At 36.6% G+C, this 24,435-nt stretch overlaps 1 protein-coding gene across 5 annotated transcripts in view; it reads left to right on the plus strand.

The window, feature by feature from the left end:
- Positions 1 to 429: 429 nt before the first annotated feature.
- FUT8 (fucosyltransferase 8) overlaps positions 430 to 24,435 on the plus strand; it is a 253,225-nt gene continuing 229,219 nt past the window's right edge. For 3 of the 5 annotated variants that reach the window (XM_072963241.1, XM_072963240.1, XM_072963242.1), the window contains exon 1: positions 1,611 to 1,786. The gene's annotated coding sequence lies outside the window, so the exon portion shown is untranslated. Of the gene's footprint in view, positions 555 to 1,610; positions 1,787 to 24,435 lie in introns of those variants that run through there. The other 2 variants (XM_015241505.3, XM_031679145.2) reach the window with 1 other exon arrangement.

Here is a 24,435-nt window from a genome sequence, read left to right on the forward strand (position 1 = left end):
AGCAGTATCTTATTTGTATTTCTGTAATACGGTTCCTGGACTACAAAAAGGTGTCAATACATACTGTAAATTTATGAATGTTATTAGACAGATTGCAGTCTTGGCAGGCCACTGCCTCTTAAATCTCTTTTCTGTGTTCCTTTCACACTCGGCATTTAAAAGGCCGCTGCTCTTTGCTTTGAGATAAATACCCAAGGCATTTACTTAAATATACCTAAGTCTAGAGAAACAGTTCTTCTGTCTCTAGGGCACCATTTCGATTTCCCGATGTATTGCACCCAGGCTTGGGATCTGGGTCCTGAGGCTACAGGGAAGAGTTCGGTGCGGGAAGCTCATCCTCCCGCCCTCTGATTGGCCGGCTTGCACTCCACTCACGCGGCTCGCGTCTCTGATTGGCCTCCGTGGCCCCCCCAACCATGTCCCGCGACTACTTTGTGTGCTGGGGCGGCGCGCTCAGGTCCTCCGGCTCAGCTCGCCGTCTGGGCTGGTCTGGTCTAGCTCTTCGGCCCACTGCTCTGCATCGAGGGCGCCAGGAATTTCCCGAGTCCGAGCGGGTAGGAAGCATTTTAGGGAAAAACCCCCTCCCCCCGTCCCAGTTCTGTTTCCCGTACTGAATAAACTTCCGCGTCAGAGGGGCTGTCGCAGCGGCGGGTCGGGGGAGAGGCCAGACACCAAACTCAGGCCCTCGTGGTGGTGGTGGTGGTGGGGTGACTTTCTGTTGGGGTGAATGTGGAAACACAGCTCTCACAAGATAAAACAGGATTTCACTAGTCGCGTGTGGGTGCGATGCCATTCTCTTATCGCGCTGCAGGCTGCAGCGGAGCGACCAGACCTGGGCTGCAGGGGCTGAGAAGCAGCGGTCACTTCTAAAAAGTAGCAAGGAGCCTGCTCCAGATCTCCAGTGCCAGTGCTCCTTAGGGCCGCGGGCTGAACTGGCTCGGGCCGTCCGTTTCCCGGCGGGCGAGAATACGGCATTCCCTGGAGGTGGCGCTTCCGGGAAGGGGAAGCCCGGCTCGACTCGCGCCCCCTTCAGACTCCGGCCTGCAGGCGGTAGAGGGCGGCCTACGCTTGGGTGGGAGCCGACGCCCGCGCGCGCAGCTGCTGCCCTGCTGGAAGTCTCCGGATCCCGCTGTGGCCCGCGGCTCTGCGGGGCGGTGGATCCTGCGGCTACGCTATCCACTGGCGGGGCGAGCAGGGGGCGGGGAGAAGCCCTGGCACATGCCGGGGTCGCCGTAGGTGGCAGCGGCCGGCGCATGCGCGCCTTCTCCCAGAAGCCTGGAACGCGAGGGGCGCGTGCCCCTATTCGCGCGCGCACGCTTGCGCTAGCCGAGGCTTCCCCGCCTGCGCTTGTTGTCAGAGTCAGCCCGGCGCGTGCGCGTGTTATCTCCGGCGGATCGGAGTAGCCGGGTTCCCTCTGCTCCAGGCTCCCGCCCCCCGCCCCCCCTCCCAGCCCCTGGCCGGCCCGTCCCCTTACTCTCCTCGCGGAATGGGGCCGGCGCTGCTCGGGGTCGCGCTCCTGGGACCCGGCTCGCGCTCGGCCTCGCGCTGTCAGCGACTGCCTGGCTCGCGCCGCCTCGCGCTCTCCCTCAGTCAGTGGCGCCGAAGGCTCCGTTAAGCAGCGGCGGCGGCGGTTCCTGTTTCCGTTTCTTCCTCTCCCTTCAGTCGGGAGTAGCATCCTCCACCCAGCTACCCCTCCCACTCCCCCAGCGCAGGGCAGCTGCAGCTGAGGGCTGTGGCGGCGGCGGCGACTGGAGAACCGCGGAGACCGCCTCTGCTCCCGCCTCGGGTAAGGGGGCGTTTGGGAGCCTGGCCCCGCGCGCCTTGGGGTCTGGGACTGGGCAGGCGCGGGATCTCTCGATGCCCCGGGGAGGTGACTGGGGGATGTCGCTGTTCTTTTCCCCCAGGCGACCCACGGGCCTGTTGCTGCCACGGCTGCTGCTTATCCGGCGGCTCCGGGAAAAGTGGGGTGGGAGTCCCCGGGACGCTCTGGTGGGTGCCTTCGCGCGGCCCGGGGGGCACGGGCCGAGGGTGAGGGGCGTCCGCCGCCGGGGCTGGGACGTGGAGCGGCGGGGCCGCTGCCCTCGGCGTCGCGCATCCTTGGTTAGGGCAGGGAACGAAGCCCAGGAGCCGAGAAGGGATGGGGGCGGGGGTGGGAGGTATCCCTCTTCTCTCCTCCACACCTACCTGCCCTTTCGCTGGCAACTCGCTCCCTGTAGTCACAGACGGTGGGGAAGAGCATGCTTGTGCGTTAGGGGCTTTCGTGAGGGGTTCTCCGGGTGGAAACCGGGGAGTGGACCCGTACAAAGATCAGCTCCCGGCGAGGGGCCAATGCCAGGGCAGTTCACGGTGTGAGTGCCGCTGCATCCCCGTTTGATGTGGGAATGATGAGCTAGCGGCTTTTGAGTATCTAAACTTATTTAGGAAGGTTAAATGAGTCCATTTTTATTAGTTAAAGGAGGTTTGTCCTGCAAGAGTGAGTGGGCTGTCGGGTGCAGCACCTGTTTTTCTCTCACTGTGGGGATTTCTTCAGCCACACAGAACGTCAGTGTGTTTAAGTTAAATGGCAATGTCATGGTTAGAGTTTATCCCTGCTGAGCTTTTAGCGTTTTGCCATAACTAGACTTTTGTTTGAGGCCTTGGATGGAGGCATGAAGAGGTGTTGCTTCTTCCCATGTTTGAGTTAATTTACAGTTGACTCAAGCCAACTCAAGAAAGTGGACCTAGGAAAGCTAGAATTTCCTATTGAAAACCCAAATCTCAAGGTAACGCAAACCAAATTTCGACAGAAGTTTGCTATCAGTTTAGAGTTAAACTCATCATAAGTAACTGAACTTTGGCTTGCCTCTCTTTACGAACTGTAAGCAAGGTTTATTATAGCCCCTCCCCACCCACCCAGGCTTGTTATTATTGGGGTTAAACGTATATTTATTTTCTTGATTAAATATAAATTTTGTTTCTATGCATACTTCTTATAAAGGGTGCATTATATAGAAAACGTTTTAGGAAAGAAATTTTCAGCACTATAGAGTTATACTGAAATAATGGAGTAAGTTGTATTGTACTTAAAAAAAAACAACAAAATTAACCTAAAATCTTGTGGTATATAATAAGGCCCTATACATTGCTAGCCTTGTGAAATATACCATAAAATGTGTATAGAAAGCCTAATTACTTGATTTATAAATACTACAATAGTAAGGAGGAGGTGAGAATTCAGAGATTTGAAATTGTGATTTTTACAACTTAGTATGTAAAAATGCAGGTAGTTAGAAATGAGAAGGCTTTAAGGAACATAGAAGGGTGGTTTGTAGGCATGAATTTTCCTTTTGCTGCTTTATAAATTAGAATTCGACTTGAATTAAATTGCTGAAAAGCTGGAATAAAACTTGCATAGGTTGCAGAAACCTGCAAAAATGTATCTTTGATCAGGTAGTGAGTTAACTTGAGAAGTATGTCGTGGTTTATTAGAATAGTGATTCAAAATAATTTCCATAAAATATAACGCTATGTATAGATTGCATTTTAGGATATTAAATTGAAATAGTCACTTGAAGTTGTTTTCCTACAAGTCAGTTTTATTTGAGGTGTATGGAATTGAAAAAACAGTAATTCTGATTGCATTCTGCAGTATTTGCAAATTTTAACTCGTTATCCTGAGGAATTGGAGTGTCTTTAAAAGTGGTGAATTTTGAAATTGCTAGTGGCCTGGAAAAACTTGTGTTCCTTCCTTGTTTTTTTTTTTTTAAGTGCAGTTATTTCAGTAGGTTGGTCTGGAGGGGGAGCTAGTGCCATAGCAAAGCATGGCTCAATGTATGTTTGAACTTTTAAAACACCCAAAACCAGATTTGTTTATGACCAGAAGAAACATAAACTTAATTTTTAGTTAAAAGTGTAAGAGAATTGATTTAGGCATATATCTGTACATAGTTATTTGTGGAGTATATATGTATTATATTTTATAAATTAGTTAAAAATTCTTTTCATGATCTGAAATAATGGAAAGTAAATGGTTAAGATTTATTGAATTTCTCATTTAAAAATCTCTGAAAATAAGTCCCCAAATTTAGGGTGAGTAATAGTATTTCCTTAACCTTCTTGTGCATTGCATCAGAAAGGAAGGAATATATGTTGACCCTTTGTGCTTGTTGCATCTTCTTAAATTTTTTCTTTATAACATCTACAGTCTTAAAATTTCAAAACAGCTTCAGATAGAGTCTTATATGAGCAAAGATATCAAGTGTGTAGTATGCTAGGAATTTATCAAAAATAGAGATAATTTTAATAAAGAAATGGATCCTTCAGACATCTGGAGAGCAGGATCCCAAGGTCACTTCTTAACCTCTGGCTCCTGCAGTGTAATGCAGTGAGTCTAGCCAATATATGAAGTTGAACTTATGCCTTTGAATATAAAGCAGTTATTTTTTGATCTATTTTCTGAACGGTAATCAGTTAGGTATGTGAATTTACTTCTCACAGTTCACATATTCATATTCAAGGCTACAATTGATAGTGCGTATATTAAAATCGTTAGAACATTCAGTTTTCTGAGAATGGTGGGTGGGCTGTTTGTTCTCGATTGCTCTTTATTGTGTAAATAGAATTTCAGTGCTGATAAATTAAAAAAATAGATTCTGGTCCTATTGGTACTTTTCAAATGAGATGTCAACTTCCAGTCTTCTGTAGTTAACAGTAGTGTAGTGGGCCTAGCATTTAGAGGACCAATACAAGATTTCCCTTGGCTCTCCTCTTGATGATTCTCTGGCTTTTATTTTTGTACCAGTAATACATGATTTTGCAATTTGAGTTGTTACTTGTTGCAAATTGTAGCTTGTTGTAATGAGACAAACATGTTTAAAAGTGAAAGATAATTACAACTGATTTTTAAAAAACCCTTTTAAAATTCTGAACAGAAGACTATTATATGGGGATGTGTGTGCATTTAAGATATATACATATATTTTTAATAGATTAGTGTCAAGAATCAAATTCCTTTTGCTCTACATTCTACTCTCCTGTCTACATTTCCCCTTCTTCAGTCACGCTCCATAATCCGACAGCTTTCTGTTTGGAATAATTGGGACTCAAAGCAATAAAATGAACCATATCACTCACCTGGCATAGGTTTTTGTTCCTTGATTAAATGACTTTGTATCAATCTGTACAATATTCTAAACATATAACTCATATGGACTTTATACAATACTGTACGTTTTCCTTTTATTAAAAGAAGAGCAAATAGGGCCTATGGGTTTATACCATGTATTTCAGTGTAAGACTTATTCTTACTTGTTACAGAAAGCAGAGCTGTAGGGTTAATTTCATTTATGTTAAAAAAAAATACTTTATTTGCCAAAACCCAATACCACACTCATCTACTTTTAAAAAATATCTTTTTTGTGAGTGATTTTTTAAAATCATAAAATGACATGCAAAGGGGAAATATGTTTTGAACTTTAAGTTTTTCAAAAAGCTGACAAATTATATCAATATAAGGCTAGTACAGATGTAGTTCAAACTTACCTTTGCTGTTATTCTCTTTTCTTTTGTATTGGTTCTGTAGTATAACCTCTTCATTAAAGAACTGGAATAAAACTTTGAAGATCGCTACTGAGATGCTGCTTACATTTGTTGTATCTTAGAACTTGTTTTTCAAAATTAAACTGATCTGGGGATAAACTGAATAAATATGACTTAACACATTTATATCAAGAAGATCACACTTAACAGTTCTACTTGTCACAGTCTCAGTGACTGGTTTAGTGTAAATAAAGTTTGCATTATAAAATAAATAAAATATTGATATTAATCTTATATGTAAATGGGAAATTAAGCTAATGTTTATTTTAGAATCTGAGTTACGGGAAATATTACATGATACGACCTTTAAATGCTTTAACTTTCTGATTGTAAATGAGCAAAGGCAGAATGAAAATGGGAGATAGTTTTATTTGATTTATCTCAATTACACAACTGAAATGAACCTGTTTTGTGTCCATGTAAATCTTCTTATTCAGTTAAGACTATTAATGAACCATGAATGAGTTTTGAATTTTTACTAATATATGGCTGGCTATTTATATATTATATCCCTTTAATGAGATACCAAATGCCATTAATACCTAGAGCCAGAATAAATTTGCCTATAGTAAAAATGATATTTACAAACCATCAAACTGTAAAAGCGTACCAATGTTATTGCATGACTTAAGTCAACATTCCATAAGATGGTTTTTAAAATCACATTTATAATTAAAAAATGTAATTTATTATACTATCTTGGTAAGTAGTAAAGGTGGAAATACATAATTTGTAACTTTTATATTACATCCATTGTCTCAGCCTTAGCTACCTTTGGGGCAGTCAACGAAGGGAGGGAGGTTGAGACCGGGATGTTCTGGTTGATGAGCCTGCCTTATTTGGAGGTGAGGGAGATTTCTTCTTTAGGTTTTTCCTCTCCCTCCACTTCCTTCTTCTTCCTGTTTGTTGTCTTTCCTTCTCCCAACAGTGGTGGGAAATGTGAGAGTTCCCCATCTTTATTGGATTTTTTTTTCTTAAGAGTTCATAGAACATTTCCTGGTAAAACATTAGCTTTTATGTTACAGTAGGTTTATTATATTGATTTCATTTCCTTTTGCGGTAATAGGCAAGAGACCAGAAGAAATTCAGTGAATGTGGGGTTTAATATTATTTATTAAAAATGATTTTGTGACTCCATATAAAAAGGGATATGGGAGATGTTGGTTCACTGTTAAGGGTCCTGTGTCAGTCACATTATTGTTCTAGTTACTGTTTAATATATGGTAATCCCTTCTTCCAGTTTCCTGGAGTGAATTCTCATGCTTCCTCCGTTATTTCTATCTTCATCTATGGAATTTCTGACTACAAGGAATTGTTTTTAGAGTCTCTCTTCACCTTTTTTGTATGCCTCATTGCAGTAATACAATGTGGGAAAAAACCCCTAAAACTATAAAAACCTGTGTCTGTTGAAGAGAACTAACCCTGAAACTGAAGGGAACAGCAATGTTCTCCATTCATGGGAGTAGTATTGCTGGTTTCAGACAGTTATTGTAGAAGGTCCACAGGAAGAAATTGTATGTTTGATAATCAGGGCCCTAATCATTTGAGATATGACTGATTTCTCTGACACATGGAATTGTACTTATACCTGAAAGAGAGATATATTCAGTAGAGATTATGTTATATTTTTTGTGCCTTGAGTTCTGTGAATAGCTACTTAATTCATCCAGTTACCAAATGGCAAAAGATTGTAATTTTAAGAAAACCTATGCTTTAAAATTAGAGCTCAAGCCAGGGTAAATATATATATATATATATATATATATATATATATATATATATATATATATATATTTTTAATTTCAGATTTTTTTTCTCCTTTAGAAAGTTTAGTGAAACTAGAGCTTAGGAAGATGATAACTGAAGTTATCCACAAGATCTTTCCCTTTAGCATTGGTAAAATGAGCCTCAGCAGAATGAGAAATGTAGGTTTATTGAGTAATCGTGAGTGCTTCTTCCAACATGATTACAGACATCTAGGCCTTAATTAAAACTGCTCATTTTTAGGTTCAAACAGAAGTATCAGCTTGATACTTAAAGATGTAAAGCATTTTAAGAATGAGAGATATGTTATTTTTAATTTGTAACTAAATGAAGAATATACTCAATGCTAAGTAAGCTGGAGAGATGTATACCTACTAAGGATATAGAAATAACAAACTAAAGAAACTTGCTAATGTGCAGTTAGGAATAGTTCTTCTTAATAAAAGACTCTGTAGTGTTTATAATGGTATAAATTTAATGGTGAAAATGAAATCACCAAATAATTGTTTTGGAGCAGTTTGTCAGATAACAGATAAAAGAGCACTTCCTCTATTCTATAACTGTCTACAGAGGCTTACTTAGAGCCTTGCAGAATCCTACCTAAAAGGAAATAATGATGAATAACTAAAGTATTTTCACACGAATTGTGCACATTCCTTTTGTGTATATTTGCATAGTACCTGTCACTTTCGTGGCAGATGTGAAGTTACAAAGTAAGGTACCTAACTTTTGGGAATTCTGAAGGGAAAAGGATCTGAAGAGTTGGAATAGGGCTGGTTTCTTCATGTTTCAGTGATGCTTTTTGAGACAGTATTTTCTTAGAACTTCACAGACTTAAAGCTAAAATCTGAGTTCTTTTGTAGTAATTTTTTGGATACAGCTTTACTGAAGTATAATTTATATACCATAAAATTCACAATTCAAGTTTTAGTAAATGTATACAGTTGTACAACAGTTATCACAATCCAGTTTTAGAACACTTTAACCTTCCAGAAAGCTCTGTCTTGCCTGTTTGCCCAGTCTCTGCTCCTACCCCCAGCTCTAGGCAACCATTTGTCTGCATTTTGTCTCTATAGTTTTGCCATTTCTGAAAATTTGACATTAAGGAATCATGCAATATGTAGTATTTTGTGTCTGGCTCTTTTCATTTAGTATAATCCTGTTTAGTAATTTGAAAGAATGGATAAAGTAGAAAAGCTTTGAACTTGGAATCCAGAGACTTGTATACTAGTTTTGGCCCTGCCACCCAAATGTCTAAACTTGGGGAAGCCATTTGTCCTCTCTTGGCCTTTGCTGCTTTCTCCATAAAATGAATTATTTTGATTCTCTTCTATTCCATTTTTCACAGCTGGGTAGATAGACATGCATTGAACTTTTCCTAGAATGTATTTTAACTCTTCTTAAGTATAATCACATAATCACTTTTTGTCAATATATGTTTTTTTGAATCAAAAACAAGGCTTATGGTCTAAGAGATGACTCAACAATGGGCAAATCTGAGTCAGCCTTGAAGAATCAAGATGGCTTATTTAACTTTTCCTTGGGCATTTCTTGGTTCACATGTACAAGTTTGAGAATAGATATAGTCTTAAGTGCCAAGTTAATAATTAAGATTTTGAAGAGAATAGAGGCAAAGTTGGGTAATTCTCAGTGGTAGAGCTTTAAAAGTGATTGAAGCTTCTTATGAGCATAGGAACAAAAACTATGCTTTTAAGTTAATTTTTTTTTGTTTTGGAAGGAGAAGGTGGGAGTGGGACAGTTTTAGTTAAGTTTGATCCAACTTGGGCTCAAGGCAGCCACGTGAGATTAAACTTTTTTCAAAGAAGAACTAAAGGAAATGTATGGCTACTCTTGGGAAAACTATCCTAGGCCTTACCTGAAGGCAAAGCTGATAGGTAACATTCAAGTGACAAAGTAGGCAAAGAAAAATACATATGTAGGGAATTGAAAAATGAGGTGTGCAACAGGTATAGACAACTGACTGAGTAGGCTGGTGTGAGGTATATGCCGAAGGGGTAATGTGCATTTTCAGTGTAGTATAATAAAAGATAGGGCATTGGATGACAACTAGCTAAATGTAAAAAATAAGAATGTTGTGACTGCTTTCAAATACTCAATAATTTTGACTCTTAGAAACTATCAGAGCTTCTTATATCATCTATAACAGTACTATGGCTGTAAAATGATAGAACTTTTATTTTTACCCATGCTAGAATGTATGAGTGGTAACCCAGAGAACAGACACTGTGGAGGAGGGGAATGTAGCTGTAAATGTATTTTACTATTGTGTCCATTAAGCAGCATAAGAAAATTTGTTTTCATGCTTTGTAGTCACACTTTTTGTTCAAAGTAGTATTTTAAATTTAGATAAATTACCTTAATGATAACCAGAAATATCCCCATATCAAACCTATATTTAATGAGTGAAGATTTTAACTTTTTACAGTATTATAAAGGTTGCGTTAAGACTTTAAAGCAGTTCCAAAAGTTGAATCCCAAAGCTTTTTATGCAGTGACAGCATTCTAGGAATAAGTATAGGACTTTCTAAGGTGACTATTTTTATGGCAAAAATATTCTTTTGAATATGTGCTATGCCATATTTATTTTTAAATGTTCCACTCAAGTTGTAATACATCTCAAGTACTTAAGTATGAATTATGTAATCGGGAAAATTTCAGTGTAAAGGAAAGAGACACTTCTTTCTATAACCTCTGAAGCTTCAAAATATTAAAGATGATTCATATTTTGCCAGTGAATTTTAATTTTTAGTCATAGTAATAAGCGAGCAGCTGTCAGGAGGTATAGCTATTTCCAGGTTTAGAATTCCTGTTCTTTATTTAGTTCTCTCAAATACTTACTTTTAAGAAAGTAGATGTTAGAGATTTCTTTAGTAATCAGATACTACTTTGATATTTAAGGAAAGCATCAGAGCAAGACTAGAACCACATTGAATCAGTAAAAATGATTATTCTAGAAGTGTTATAACAGCAAAGAAAAACATGGAGTAATACACAATGGAAAATAAGTCATACAGAACATCATTACCTGAGTTCAGGTATAGAAGGCTGTCTTTACAAAAGAATAATATACCAAATCAAATAAACTAAGGAATTTGTGCCTTTCTACTTATTAAGTGAAAATGAAATGAGCAATTAACTAGAAAAGATACTCCAAATACTTGCTTATGTTTCTTTCTCTTCTCTTCTCTTCTCTTCTCTTCTCTTCTCTTCTCTTCTCTTCTCTTCTCTTCTCTTCTCTTCTCTTCCCCTTCCTTCCTTCCTTCCTTCCTTTCTTTCCTTTCTTTCCTTTCTTTCCTTTCTTTCCTTTCCTTTCCTTTCTTGTTGGGGGAGGTAATTAGGTTTATTAATTTATTTATTCTTAGAGGAGGTACTGAACCCAAAACCTCATGCATGCTAGGCGTGCGCTCTACCACTTGAGGTATAGCCTCCCCCCAGTTCTTTTTAATTGACTTCCTACAGGGGCTATTTCACACCTTTTCTACCTCCTTCCTAGCCCCTAAGTCCAGTATACAGCTCTCAGACTTTGTAGGTTGTTTCACTTGTTACTTTTTTTTTTTTTTTGTGAAAAGAGTAAGACGGTTAACAGCATCAAACAGAGCTTCAGTAGCTTTGCTTTTCTTTAACTGTAAATTGTGTAATTTCCCCTTCCCTCTATTATTTGGTGTCCTGGATGTGTCCATTAGGCTTTCATGGCTACTTAATGGCTACCTCTTTTACCCCTGCTACCAGTTGGAATATATACGCTCAGTAGTTAACTCCTTTATCATTCTGATTTCACTCTCCCCTAACAACATCTTTACTGGCCTAAAGAAAAAAACAAACCCCAAATCACCTTTCCTTTTTCCTTCTGCTGGCCTCCTGTCCCCTTTTGGTATTAACCCACGGCCCAAAGGAAAAGCAGTGTTTCTATTGTTTCAGTTTTGCTGCCTTCTTTTTCAGTAAAACTGCTCTCTCTGTTGTTACCAGTGACTTTCTGAATTGCCAAATGGAGACTTTTTTTTAGTATTAATTTTTACTTTTTATTTCTTCAGATTTGTCACTAGGCTCCCTTTCCTCTTCCCTTTTCCTTATAACTTTGTAGTCCTCCTTGTTCTCCTGTATATTCTAACAATTCTTTTCATTCATAAGTTCAACTTGTTTATTAAGTATTTGCCTTATACATTTTTCTTGATCCAGACTTTTTTGTTTGTAGTGTTACCTGTCTTTTTGGCTTCAGTGAATATCTCTTTCAGACAACTCCCACCCATACTGTAAGTGCTTGAACTTCAGTTTCCTGTTGGAGAGCTCTGTTTGTCATGTCGTTGAGCTCAGGGTGATCAAGTCTGAGTTTTCTTTTACCCAAAATGTGTTATTCTTTCTAGCTTTCCTTTCTCTTATTGGCTTATCCTCCCTTTACCCATTCATGAATTCTGAGTTATTTTTCAATTCCCCATCAGATCCATTCAGTTGTGAAGCTGTGAATTCTTTCATTGCAGTGTTTCTCTACTTCATCTGCTCTTTTTTATATCTTTTTTACTACAGAAGTTTAGGTTCTCAGTACCACTAACATATAAATAATTGTACTTTGATAATTGCTTTCATACAGGGAGAGAAGGAAGAGGCAGTTCTACTAGAGTGTGATTAAGTGGGGAAGGCCATATTGAAAGAAGTGACATTTAAGCTTAGCATCAAAGTATGAGTACGGACATTCCAGGCAGGCAAACTGAAGAAAGAAGTTGATTACGGGTTGTCAACTCTTAAGACTTTTGCTTTAATCCTTACTGTGTGTGGGTGTTTTTCCTATTGGCATATGCTGTTGCCTTTCTTCAGATATTGATGAATATCAATGAATGAACAGTGTAAAGCCAGAGTGACACAATGAACAATGTAAAGTCAGAGTGATACAAAGTGATGTATAGCTTTATTACCTAACTTTGAGTGAGCAGAGTGGTAAAAATGTAAAGGGGTTGAAAAGCAAGCACTATCTGCATTGAAGACTTAAAATCTGACTAAAATTTACATTAAAAGCTGTCTTTAAAGTTCCTTCAGTGGGCTTCTGTTTTCAGTCTACAGTTGACCCTTGAACAACTTAGTTTGGAACTGTCTGGGTCCACTTATACCTGTATGTTTTCCAGTAATAAATACTAAAGACCTCCATATGGTGTATTTCCTTTATTTTTCCATGTGATGAAATATTTTAAAAATTTACATGCAGTAAAATCCACACTTTGTGATATACAATTCTATGGGTTTTGATAAACGGATAGGATATGTATCCACCACCATTATCAAGACAGAGTTCTTATTGCCCCTTTGTAATTAACCTCTCCCCCTCTATCTCCAACCACCTGGTAAACACTGATATGTTCTCTATGGTTAATGTTTTGTTTTTTCCAGAATATCATATAAATGGAATCATAGTTATGTAGAGTTTTAGTTCAGCCTCTTTGACTTAGAAAATGCATTTGAGATTCATTCATTTGTTGGCGTGTATCAATAGTTTGTTCTTTTTCTTTGCTAAGTATGGTTGCACCGTAGTTGGTTTATCCATTCATCTGTTGAGAGATGTTTGAGTTGTTTCTAGTTTTTGGCAATTATAAATAAAGCTGCTATAAACATTTGAGAATAGCTTTTTGTATGAATGTAAATTTTCATTTTATTTGAGTAAATACCTAGGAGTGGGATTGCTGAATCACATGGTAATTTTATATTTAATTTTCTGAGAAACTGCCAAACTATTTTCCAAAGTGACTATACCATTTTGTATTCCCATCAGCAATATATGAGAGTTGCAGTTGATCCATATCCTTGCTAGCACTTGGTATTGTCAATTTTTAAAAACAAAATTTAGCTCTTTTAGTAGATTTATGTCATTGTAGTTTTAATTTGCATTTTCCTAGTGACTCATGATGCTGAGTATATTTTTATGTGTGCTTTAAAATACTTGTCTTTAACATTCTGGGAATGTGTATTTTCTTTTTAAAAAATGATTGCAGGGGGAAGGTATAGCTCAGAGGTGCAGTGCTTGCCTAGCATGCACGAGGTCCTGGTTCAATCCCCAGTACCTCCATTAAAAAAAAAACTCTAATTACCTCCTTACCAATACACAGTATATACCAATTATATCTCAGTAAAACTGGATGGAAAAAATTATATAAAAAAATGATTGTAGTTTTTTCCAAAACAGTATAGAAAGTGGCCTTGACAAGGCCTTTGACAAGCATTTGGGTTATAGCTGCTACATTACCCAATCCAGAGGATACCATTCACATTAAAAAAAAAAGAAGCTCTCTGGAGTTGTGCAATGCAGCAGTTCTGGCTATATATTTATAGCCGTTATCTAGAATTATTGGTGATTAGGTTCCATGGAAAATTTCAGTACTATCAAATGATGCATTTAAAAATCATTTTTCAGTGTTTCCCTGAAATGAAATTTTGTCCAGGAACAGGTTCTGAAGAAATGCCCTACAGGCAGTTTGTCTAATGGATCAGACTTGAGAGACAAAGTCCTATTTCAGATACTCAACTCCTCCATTTACTGCATGAGTGACCTTGGACATCTTATCTAGCTTCTCTGAAGCCATTTCCTTATCAACAAAACAGGGTTGATAATATCTGCCTTCTGTGGATGTAGTAAGAATTATTAATAATGCATGTAAAATACCTGACACAGAGTAGACCTCCTCAAGTTGCAGTGGCTTTTACTTCTATTTCTTACTGCTACTTAGAGCTAATTACCCAAAAAGTGTGTTCAACAAAGGCTTAGGGTACCAGCAAAGCAGAGGAAAAATAATTTGGGAAAAAACATAAAAGCACTTAACATTTAAAAAAATTTTTAGACACAGCAGTCCGGAAAGAAATAAGAATTTATTGGACTAATTTAATCTTAGTTGTTTTGTATTTCATAGGGAGGAAGCAGAGGATTATTTTCTGTGCTTAGAGCCCCTAAGCATTTTAATTTTTACCACCACCGCCGCCACTGCTGCCACCACTGCTGCCACCTTTGTATCATGACTATATTAAAGGAAGGCTCTTTGAAATATATAAACTAATGTTTAGGGACTTAGAAATGCACTTTACTTGTTTGAGACAAGAAGATAACGTGACTGAATACTAGTTGACATTATTGATTCTGTTCAGTGAAGTGAAGATATTTGAGGTCCCAGGGTATTTTATAAGATTTTTCTAAACTTTATGATTTCCTGTGATTCCATGGTGATTACAGTAAAATACTTAAAACAGCAAGACAGGAGAACTAGGGAGATTAGATTAGATAAGCTCTGTGGACACAAGGAGAGAGGTTTACCAAGCAATGGAGTGGGTATAGAGAGGAGTTTAGGTTGAGTTTCTGGACCTGGGAAGTAATTTAAACATCTTAACTGTACAAGAGTGATTTTGTTTCTTTGTTTGGTTTTAAACTGTCTCTCTATCTTGGTGTTTTCTGTTTGTAAGTCATGTTGGATTCTACCTCTGTATAGCAAGGGATTTCACAAGTTTGAGTCATATTATTTTGGCTCACGCTTTTATTACTTCTCAAGTGGATTTTTTTTTTTTTGTTAATAATATGGGGAAGAGAAGGAAATAGCCTGATAAATAGAATTAAAGGTCCTTCTCCTCTTTCTCCATTTCTTCTCTCTCAGGTAAGTAATACATCAAAAACATTTTATTCCAGTCATTTTGTAGCTTGAGATTAGAGAAGAAAAGTTTACATTTACATCTCCTGTCTTTGTCTGCCTTTTTTGCCTTTGATCTACGATTCAGATTGTTTATTTTTCTCACGTTAACAAAACCTAGATATTTAGTGAGCACCGTCTCTGGTTACTGAAAGACTAAGTTTCTGAAGTTCGTTTGCAGCTAGATGTATAGCCTTGTGAAGAAGTTCTGATAAATGGTATGTAAGTGTAAGTGCAATACATCCCAAAGTTTTATTTAAAGGGAAAGATGTACCCTTCTTATCTTTTTTCTCCAGCTGCCAACTTAGACCATGAGGACAGGGGCTATACTCTAGGAATGGTGGGCTGAGGAGCGGAAACACACTGTATGTTGTTGTTGTTGTTGTTGTTTTCCTTTTTCAGTTTTATTAGATAGAATTATTACAGTTCAACTGCATATACACATTATATTGCATGTAAATACATATATACAGTATACTGCACATTTTTTAGTGTACATATATGTACTCACTATTGTTTCTAAGAACAGATTAGATCTTTAGATTTTTAAACTTACATAGTTATCAAAGGAATAAAGCCAACTACAAAATAAGAATCAACAGAATGTGGTAATCCAATTATAAGGGACAGTCAAATGTGCTTACACATATTCAAGAAATCAAAAATAATAATTAGTTCATTTGGGAAAGACATTGTATGTTGATGACATGGTAGAACAGCCCTGGCTTGCCTGTTTTCGGATTATTTTATGTCACAGAGAAATAAAGTTCTGTTTTGTTTAAGCCTCAGATAATTTTGTTGTTGTTTGTTATATATAGCTGAATCTGCTGCCCTCCACCCCTCAAACTCCATCCTAAAGCAGCTCCCCTTCTCTTGCTTCCTGATCTGTGGTTGAACTCGTGGTACCATTTTACTTTTCTACTTCCTAAATCCCGGAAGTTTCTGCTTCCAACATTTTCCATTATATTTTTTCATAGTCACAGCATTGCAATTAGAAGCAGTTGTAAATGCTAGTTATGTGGTTTCTGAAATTTTAATAACTTTAAAGAAACTTTTTAGGCAGGGATATGAAAGAATGTGTAAGTGTAGTTGCAGATATTTTATTTCCTACTGAAAAAGATACAATTTCTGGAAAATGTGTAGTCATTAAGTACCACCCACTCCCTTCCTGCCCCCTAATAGTGGTAGACATAGATTAGTGCGGTTAACTGGCCACCAGCCACTCCTCCATTGATTATGTCTAGATCATTAATACCTCCTTATTGCCTGCTTCTTTTGGAGAGCTCATCTAACCCCTGCTCTAGTCACATGGTCCAAATGGAAGCTTATTACCATCACAGTTCAAGGATGGTTAAGGGAGAGCAAATATTAGCTCTGTTTTGGGTTTTTGGAATTGCACCTATCAGGGAAAGAGGCTGTAAGGATGTGGAAAAGCTAGTTTAGGAGAATCATACTGATACTTAGAAGCAGAAATAGAGACAGAAGGAAACAAACCAGTCTTTTCCTTAGAAAATGGACATTGTACCTCATCTGGACTAATTAGAATCTCTTTTCTAGTAACTTCTGATTATTTGAAACTGAGTTTCTTTAAAGCTGTATTTCAGAATATAAATAAATATATTTTTAAAAATCTAAAGGGTGATAGAAACTATATATCCTTTGTTATTTTGAAGAAAGTTCTTGCCTGGTACATTTGTATTGTCTTAGCTATTCAAGCAAATTACTGTTTTGATAAACTATAGTGTTTCATGAAGAAGAAAGGGAACAAGTTTTTCTTCATGGATGCAGAGAATTTTTAAAGGAAAAAAGCCCATACCCCTCTAAACAACAATAGTAATAATAAAATATGCACAGAATCTTCCTAGTGCTAAGAAATCATCATGTAAGTGCTCTAGTTCTTCTCTTGGACCTCTTTATAAATATAAAATGATCTAATTTTTATTTTGGAAATACTGTATAGGAAAGTTATGAACCAGTGGCTATATTAGTCCTTTGAGTGTGGGATGGTAAATAATAGAATCTCATCAGGACTTAAAACATTTACTTTTCTATCCCAACTATTGAAAATAGTATCGTCTTTTATAATTCATTTAATATTTATGTCTTTTATAATGCGAAAAGTATTTACTTTGTGGCAGAATCATCTGTGATTTCTTAAGCAGCGTCATATATTTTGCTCTTCTAAATTAGAACTAGAGATTTTTCCTAAAGACTTTGTTGTTGATAGGACAATAGGCAAATGAAAGAAAATTTGTAAAGAGTGATCAGAATACTTTTAGTAATGCCACACTGGTTTAAATATGAATGGATAAAGAAATACCTAGATTTGCAGTACAGAGAAAGGAGAAGGCAATGAAGTCAGAAGTTATCTTGTTGGGTATCACCCTAAGGGTATGTCATTCCTGAGAATGAGCTAGCTTTCGAAATATTCCAATTTCCCCTCCTCATAACAGCACATTTTCTTTCCTGCTGTCTCTGGTCAGCCTTTCCCCGAACTTTCGAACCTTTCATAAGAATATTGTTAGACAAGCTTTCCTTTTGTTTGTGAAATTCTTGCTACTGTACCAGGTGGTTTCCTACATTTGTCAGTACTGTTGCCTGGGCTTGATAGATGCACATTTTCTTAGAAATTTATGTCACCTCCTTTGAATGGGGACACTTTTACTTCGTTAGAGATCTCTTTTCCTCTTTGATTAGGCAGTTCAATAATTTGCTCAGTAAATGTTTGTTTATTGAGGAAGTACTATATGATAGGCACTGTGTTAGGTCCCCATTATGTCAACAGAAACTAAATTGCTTGAAGGGAAGACATTTTAATGTCTAGGTACCAAAGTTTTACATATATTATTTATTCATGCTATTTATAATTTTAGAATTCAAACACAAAAATAGAGAGTATATTGAATCTCAATGTAACATCACCTGGCTTCAACCTCTACCCTCTGTTAAAGAACAAAATTCAGCTGAGTAAATTTGAAGATCTAATTGGCTTTTTTCAGTGATTTATGAATTGGGCAGCATTCCATCTAGCAAATAGAAAGATGCTCCATAGAGCAGAACAAAATGGGAGATTATATAGGCAGAAATAGGGACAGGGAGGAAAGAGCAGATGACCTCATTTTTCTTTTGAGAATAGGAAGGATCTGTCAGGTGGATTACCTCACTACTGCTGACCAGGAAGTTCAGATTTGCTTGTTTAAGATGACATTCCTGTGAGAGATTGAAATTGCAGTTAGGTTAGGTATTAACCTAATTGGTTTGCTGACATGGAGTTTAGCACAAGTGACTCCATTTTGGGTCTGTTGTCTCTTCCCTCAACACTTTTTTTGTTGATGTATTTTCATGAAAATTTCAGAAATCATGCGACTTTATCCATAAATACTTGAGGATGAAACTTAATTTTTTTGTAGTGTAATCACAATGCCATTATCATACCTAAAACAATTAATTCCTTAAAATTAATACTCCCCAATTATGTACCAAAAGTCATTTTTCATTTTGTTTGTTTGAATCAGGATTCCAGAAGGTCTACTTGCTATAATTGGTGTAACATCTGTTGTAAGTTTCTGGTAAAAAGGTCTGCTCGATATCATTGGTTATGTAATGTCTGTTTTGTTTTTTTTAAACTAGAATAGCCCCCCTTGCCTCTTTTTTCCCCTTTGCTGTTGACTTGTTGAAGAAATAAAGTTTTATTTTGGTGGTTTTGTTCTGATGGAATTTAGTTAGATTTGAAATAATTAGTGCTTGCTACAACACATTGGATTTGTATTAGTTCCCCTTCATAAAACCTAGTTTTCTAAGCTTGTCAGTTAGCTGCAGCTTCTGCATCTTAAGTTAATTCTCTGAATACCTACCTTAAGATGCATCCATCCACAATCCGTCTTGCTGGGAAAGACTTAACATTTGTGGAGATTTAAGGCCTTTTTGCCTTTTTTGACTCTTAGATTTTTATTACATGTGGCTGGTGTGTAAGTCACAAGCATTGGAATTTATTAGGGCCTGTGAAGAACCAATAAAGGCAACAAGTGAGGTACCATAGTAAGAATTAGGGGAACATTTTATTATAGTCCAGTTATCTCTTTTGTTGTAGATAAGAAGTACCCTTGACCTAAATGAGACTGAGGAGAAACTTCCTTACCTGTGCAACAGTTTGCAACAGTGGAATCTTGTTGTAATTATTTTAGACCCAAGGTAACAGAACTAGAACTACATTTCACAATATAATAAAACCACACCTGCTACTTAAATAAAAGAGAGGAAAAATGAACAAATGTAAATAAGTTATATAGAAAGAAATGTATTTTACATACATTTTAAGTGGTTAATTTCTTATTTAGATGATATCTTGGATAAGTGGCAAGATATTTTTTACAGAGATAATATGTTGACAGGTAACTAATTTTCATTATAATTTTTGGAATTTATTTCCTTCCTTTCTTGGTTTTCGGAGACCTATTTTACACTATGGTGATGGAGTTATAGATCAGAATTGTTGAAACATAGATATCAGTCTAATTGTAGTTTATGGTGATACACCTTAGAATACTTTCATATATTTGTAGAAAAATGTACATGTGTTATTAGTAATTAAAAAATTGGAACCAAGTTTTGGTTCACAATGAGATTTGTTTAAGGAGTACAATTTTTTAAGTTTAAAAATAAGTATAACATAGAGGGGCATCCTACAAAATGGTGGTGCTTCTCAAAACTGTCAAATCACTAAAAACAAGGAAAGTCTGAAAACCTGTCACAGCCAGGAGGAATCTAAAGGAATATGACAACTAAATATAATGTGATATCCTGGCTAGGATCCTACAACAGAAAAAGGGCTTTAGGTAATCCAAATAAACTGTGTGCTTTAGTTAATAATACTATATCAGTATTGTACAGGGTTTTTAGGGTTTTCTATATATAGTATCATGTCATCCACATATAGTGACAATTTTACCTTTTCTCTTCCAACTTTGATCCTACTAAAGCTGATAAAAGAATTTGGCAAGGTAGCAGGATACAAGATTAACATACAGAAATCAGCTGCATTTCTTTACACTAACAATGAAATAGCAGGAAAAGAAAGTAAAGAACCAATCCCTTTTATTTATTTACTTATTTATTTAATTTTTTATTAATTTTAATTTTTTAAATTGAAGTACAATTACAATCTGTCTATCTCTGGTGTACGCACAATATCCCAGTCATGCATATACATACATATATTCATTTTCATATTTTTTCCATTAAAAGTTATAAGATATTGAACATGGGTTCCTGTGCTATACAAAAGAAACTTTTTCTTGAGTCTATTTTTATATATAGTGAAACAATCCCTTTTAAAATTGCATCCAAAACAATAAAATACTTAGGAATAAATCTGACTAAGGAGGTGAAAGACTTATATGTGGAGAACTGCAAAACATTGATTAAGGAAATTAGAGGTGACTTATTAAAGAAATGGAAAGATATCCCATGTTGTTGGATTGGAAGAATCAGTATTGTTAAAATGGCCACACTGCCCAAGGCAGTATATAGATTTAATGTACTCCCTATCAAATTACATATGACATTTTTCACAGAACTAGAACAAATCATAATAAAACTTATATGGAATCACAAAAGACCCAGAATTGCCAAAGCATTACTGAAGAAAAAGAATGAAGCTGGAGTAATAACCCTCCCAGATTTCAGACAATACTACAGAGCTACAGTAATCAAAACAGCATGGTATTGGCATAAAAACAGACATATGGATCAATGGAACAGAATAGAGAACCAAGAAATAAACCCACAGACCTATGATTGATGAATCTTCGACAAAGGAGGCAAGAATATAAAATGGAGAAAAGACAGTCTCTTCAACAAATGGTATTGGGAAAACTGGACAGCTGCATCTAAATCCATGAAGTTAAAACACTCCTTCACACCATACACAAAAATAAACTCAAAAAGGCTTAAAGATTTAAATATAAATGACAAGACATGATAAGCCTCCTGGAGGAAAACATAGGCAAAACATTCTCTGATATAAATCTTACCAAGATTCTCCTAGCACAGTCTACCCAGGCAATAGAAATAAATGAAAAACAAACAAATGCAACCTAGTTAAACTTAGAAGCTTTTACACAGCAAACCATAAACAAAACAAAATGACAACCTACGGAATAGGAGAAAATATTAGTAAATGATGTGACTGACAGAGGTTTAATTTTCAGAATATATAAACAGTTCATACAACTTAGTAACAAAATAACAAACAACCCAATCCAAAAATGAGCAGAAGCTAAACAAGCAGTTCTCCAAAGAAGACATACAAGTGGCCAATAGGCAAATGAAAAAATGCTCAATATCAAAATTACTAATTATCAGAGAAATGCAAATCAAAACTACAATGAAACATCACCTCACACCAGTCAGAATGGCCATCATTCAAAGGTCCACAAACGATAAATGCTGGAGAGGGTGTGGAGAAAAGGGAAACCTCCTACACTGATGGTCGGAATGTAGTTTGGTTCAACCATTGTGGAAAATGTTATGGAGATTCCTCAGAAAACTGAAAATAGACTTACCATATGATCCAGCAATCCCACTCTTGGGCATATATCCAGAGGGAACTCTAATTTGAAAAGATACATGCACCCCAATATTCATAGCAGCACTATATACAATAGCCAAGACATGAAAACAAACTAAATGTCCATCAACAGTTGACTGTATAAAGAAATTGTGGTATATTTATACAATGGAATACTACTCAGCCATAAAAAAGAATAGAATAATTCCATTTGCAGCAACGTTGATGGACCTATAGAGATCATCATTCTAAGTGAAGTAATCCAGAAAGAGAAAGAAAATACCATATGATATTACTCATATGTGGAATCTAAAAAAAGAAAAAAGGAAGACATTAATGAACCATCTACAAAACAAACAGACTCTCAGACATAGTAAATAGTCTTATGGTTACCGAGGGAAAAGGGGTGGGAAGGGGTAAATTTGGGAGTTTGAGTTTTGTAAATGTTAGCCACTATATATAAAAATAGATTAAAAAAACCAAATGTCTTCTGTGTAGCACAGGGAACTATATTCAATATCTTGTAATAACCTTTAATGAAAAAGAATGTGAAAACAAATATATGTATGTATATGCATGACTGGGACATTGTACTGTACACCAGAAATGGACACATTGTAACTGACTATACTTTAATAAAAAATACTATATCAATATTGGTTTATTAATTTTAACAAATGTACTATACTAATCTAAAATATTAATATTAGGGGCAATTGAATGGAAGGGCAGTATGTGGGAACTCAGTGCTATCTTCTGAATTATTCTTTAAATCTCAATCTATTCTATAAGAGAAAGGCTATTTTAAAAAATGGGAAAGTAGTTACTTTTTAAAAATTTTGAATAATACAAACTGCTTGAGGGCAGTGTCATCTGACTTATTAATATTTGTATAGTTAAGGTCTAGCATAGTGGCTAGCACAAAATAAGCACTCAATAAATATTTGTTGTGTGACACTGTTACACATAGTTTATTTTGTGGAAGGAACTTCTGAAAAGATGAGAAGCAGGAAGTTGAAAAAGAAGCTGTTTTTATTAAAGAGCTACCAAAAATTCATTTGAGTTGAATGTATTCAGTACATTTTATACTGAATGAATTAATGTTTGCATAAACTTTCTATTATTGCTTGAAAAATCCCCTGAGTGTATTAACTTTTTAGCCATTAGGGAAATGCAAATTAAAACCACAAAGAAGTACCACCACATGCCTTTTAGAATGGCAAAACAAAATAAAATAAACAAAATTTTGGTAATATCAAGCTGGCTAGGATGTGGAGCAACTGGAACTCTCACACAATGCAATGGGAAAGCAAAATTGTACAGCTGCTTTGGATAATAGTTTGACAGTTTCCTATAAGTTAAGCATACAGTTAGCGTATGACCTGAAAGTCTTACCACTAGGTATTTGCCCAAGAGAAGTAAAATTATGTTTCCTCGAAAACTGATATATAAATGCTTATAGCAGCTGTGTTCACAGTTGTTAAAAACTGGAAACAACCCAAATGTTAGTGTGTAAATAGGTACATCATACAGTGGAATATTACTCAGTAATAAAAAGGAACCAACTATTAACACATGCAATTTTAGCTGACCCTTAAAGGCATTATGCTTAGTGAAAGAAGTCAGTCTTATAAATTCAAGAATTTATATGACTTTCCCGAGAAGTACAAAACTGTAGCAATGGAGAACAAATCACTGGTTACCAAAGTAACCTCTGAGAAGGGGTGGGTGGGAAGAGGGTGTGATAATAGAGAGATAGCATGAGGGAGTTTTTTTGTGTGGTGGAACTGTTCCATATCCTGAGTATGATGGTGGTTACATGGATTTATACATGTGTTGAAATTCATAGAACTGTATACTTCCCCTACCCCCCAAATATCACCTTCACTGTATGTTAATTTAAAAAGTAACACTGAAGACATATATATAAACTAAAAATATGTCTGCTTTATAAGGCCTTTGGTCTAAGTACTGGCTAAATAAACTTATGTACCTACAGTTTGATGTTTTATCTGTTAGATTTTTTTAACTTTCCATGATTTGTACAAAAAGTGACTGATACACAGAAAATCTTTTATATTAAAATAATTAATACTGTAATCATTCTGTGCAAAGAATTTGACTTCGTATAACATCACGTTTTTGATTAAGTAATAATTGTTATTTATTGAAATCAAAATGCTCTCCAGTGGACACTTTGCTAAACATTTTAACTATACTTTGCTCATAATTATGGTGGTTATTTTCTCTTTTCACTCATGAGGAAACTGAAGCATAGAGGTATTAGATACTTGTCCAGGATCATGGAAGAATGTGGTAGAGCTGGGATTTCACCTGTCTGTCTGACTCAGAATCCTTTTTGTTTAAAAAACATTTTATTGTAAAATAAAACATAGATTATTTTATTGTAAAATAAAGTACAGATTTAAAAGACCACAGAAAACTAATGTATTATAAAGTAACAGAATGGTAATCACCACCCCAGGAGCTCTCCATGTGTTCTATCCCCAAAGTAACTTCTTCCCTCCCAGTGGTAACCATTATTTTGATTTTTATCGTAATCCATGGTTTCATCACCCAAGTGTGTATCTCTAAACACTATAATGTACCTATTTTCTTTTTGAATTTGGTGTGTCTTTTGAGCCTTTTAATCTGTAGATTCCCCTTCTCATCTCTTTCTTTTCCGTACAATTTAGCTTCTGAACCCTGACTTTCTTGTAGAGTTTCCCACAGTTTGGATTCTGTTGATTGCATACTAATGGTGTAATTCAGCACGTTTCTCTATTCTTTATGTGTCGTGCAGATTTTCTGAAGGATCTGGAGACTTGATCAGAGTCAGGTGAGATCCTGGCA

Source organism: Vicugna pacos, chromosome 6 (assembly GCF_048564905.1).
Source record: "Vicugna pacos chromosome 6, VicPac4, whole genome shotgun sequence".
Taxonomy (NCBI): Eukaryota; Metazoa; Chordata; class Mammalia; order Artiodactyla; family Camelidae; genus Vicugna; species Vicugna pacos.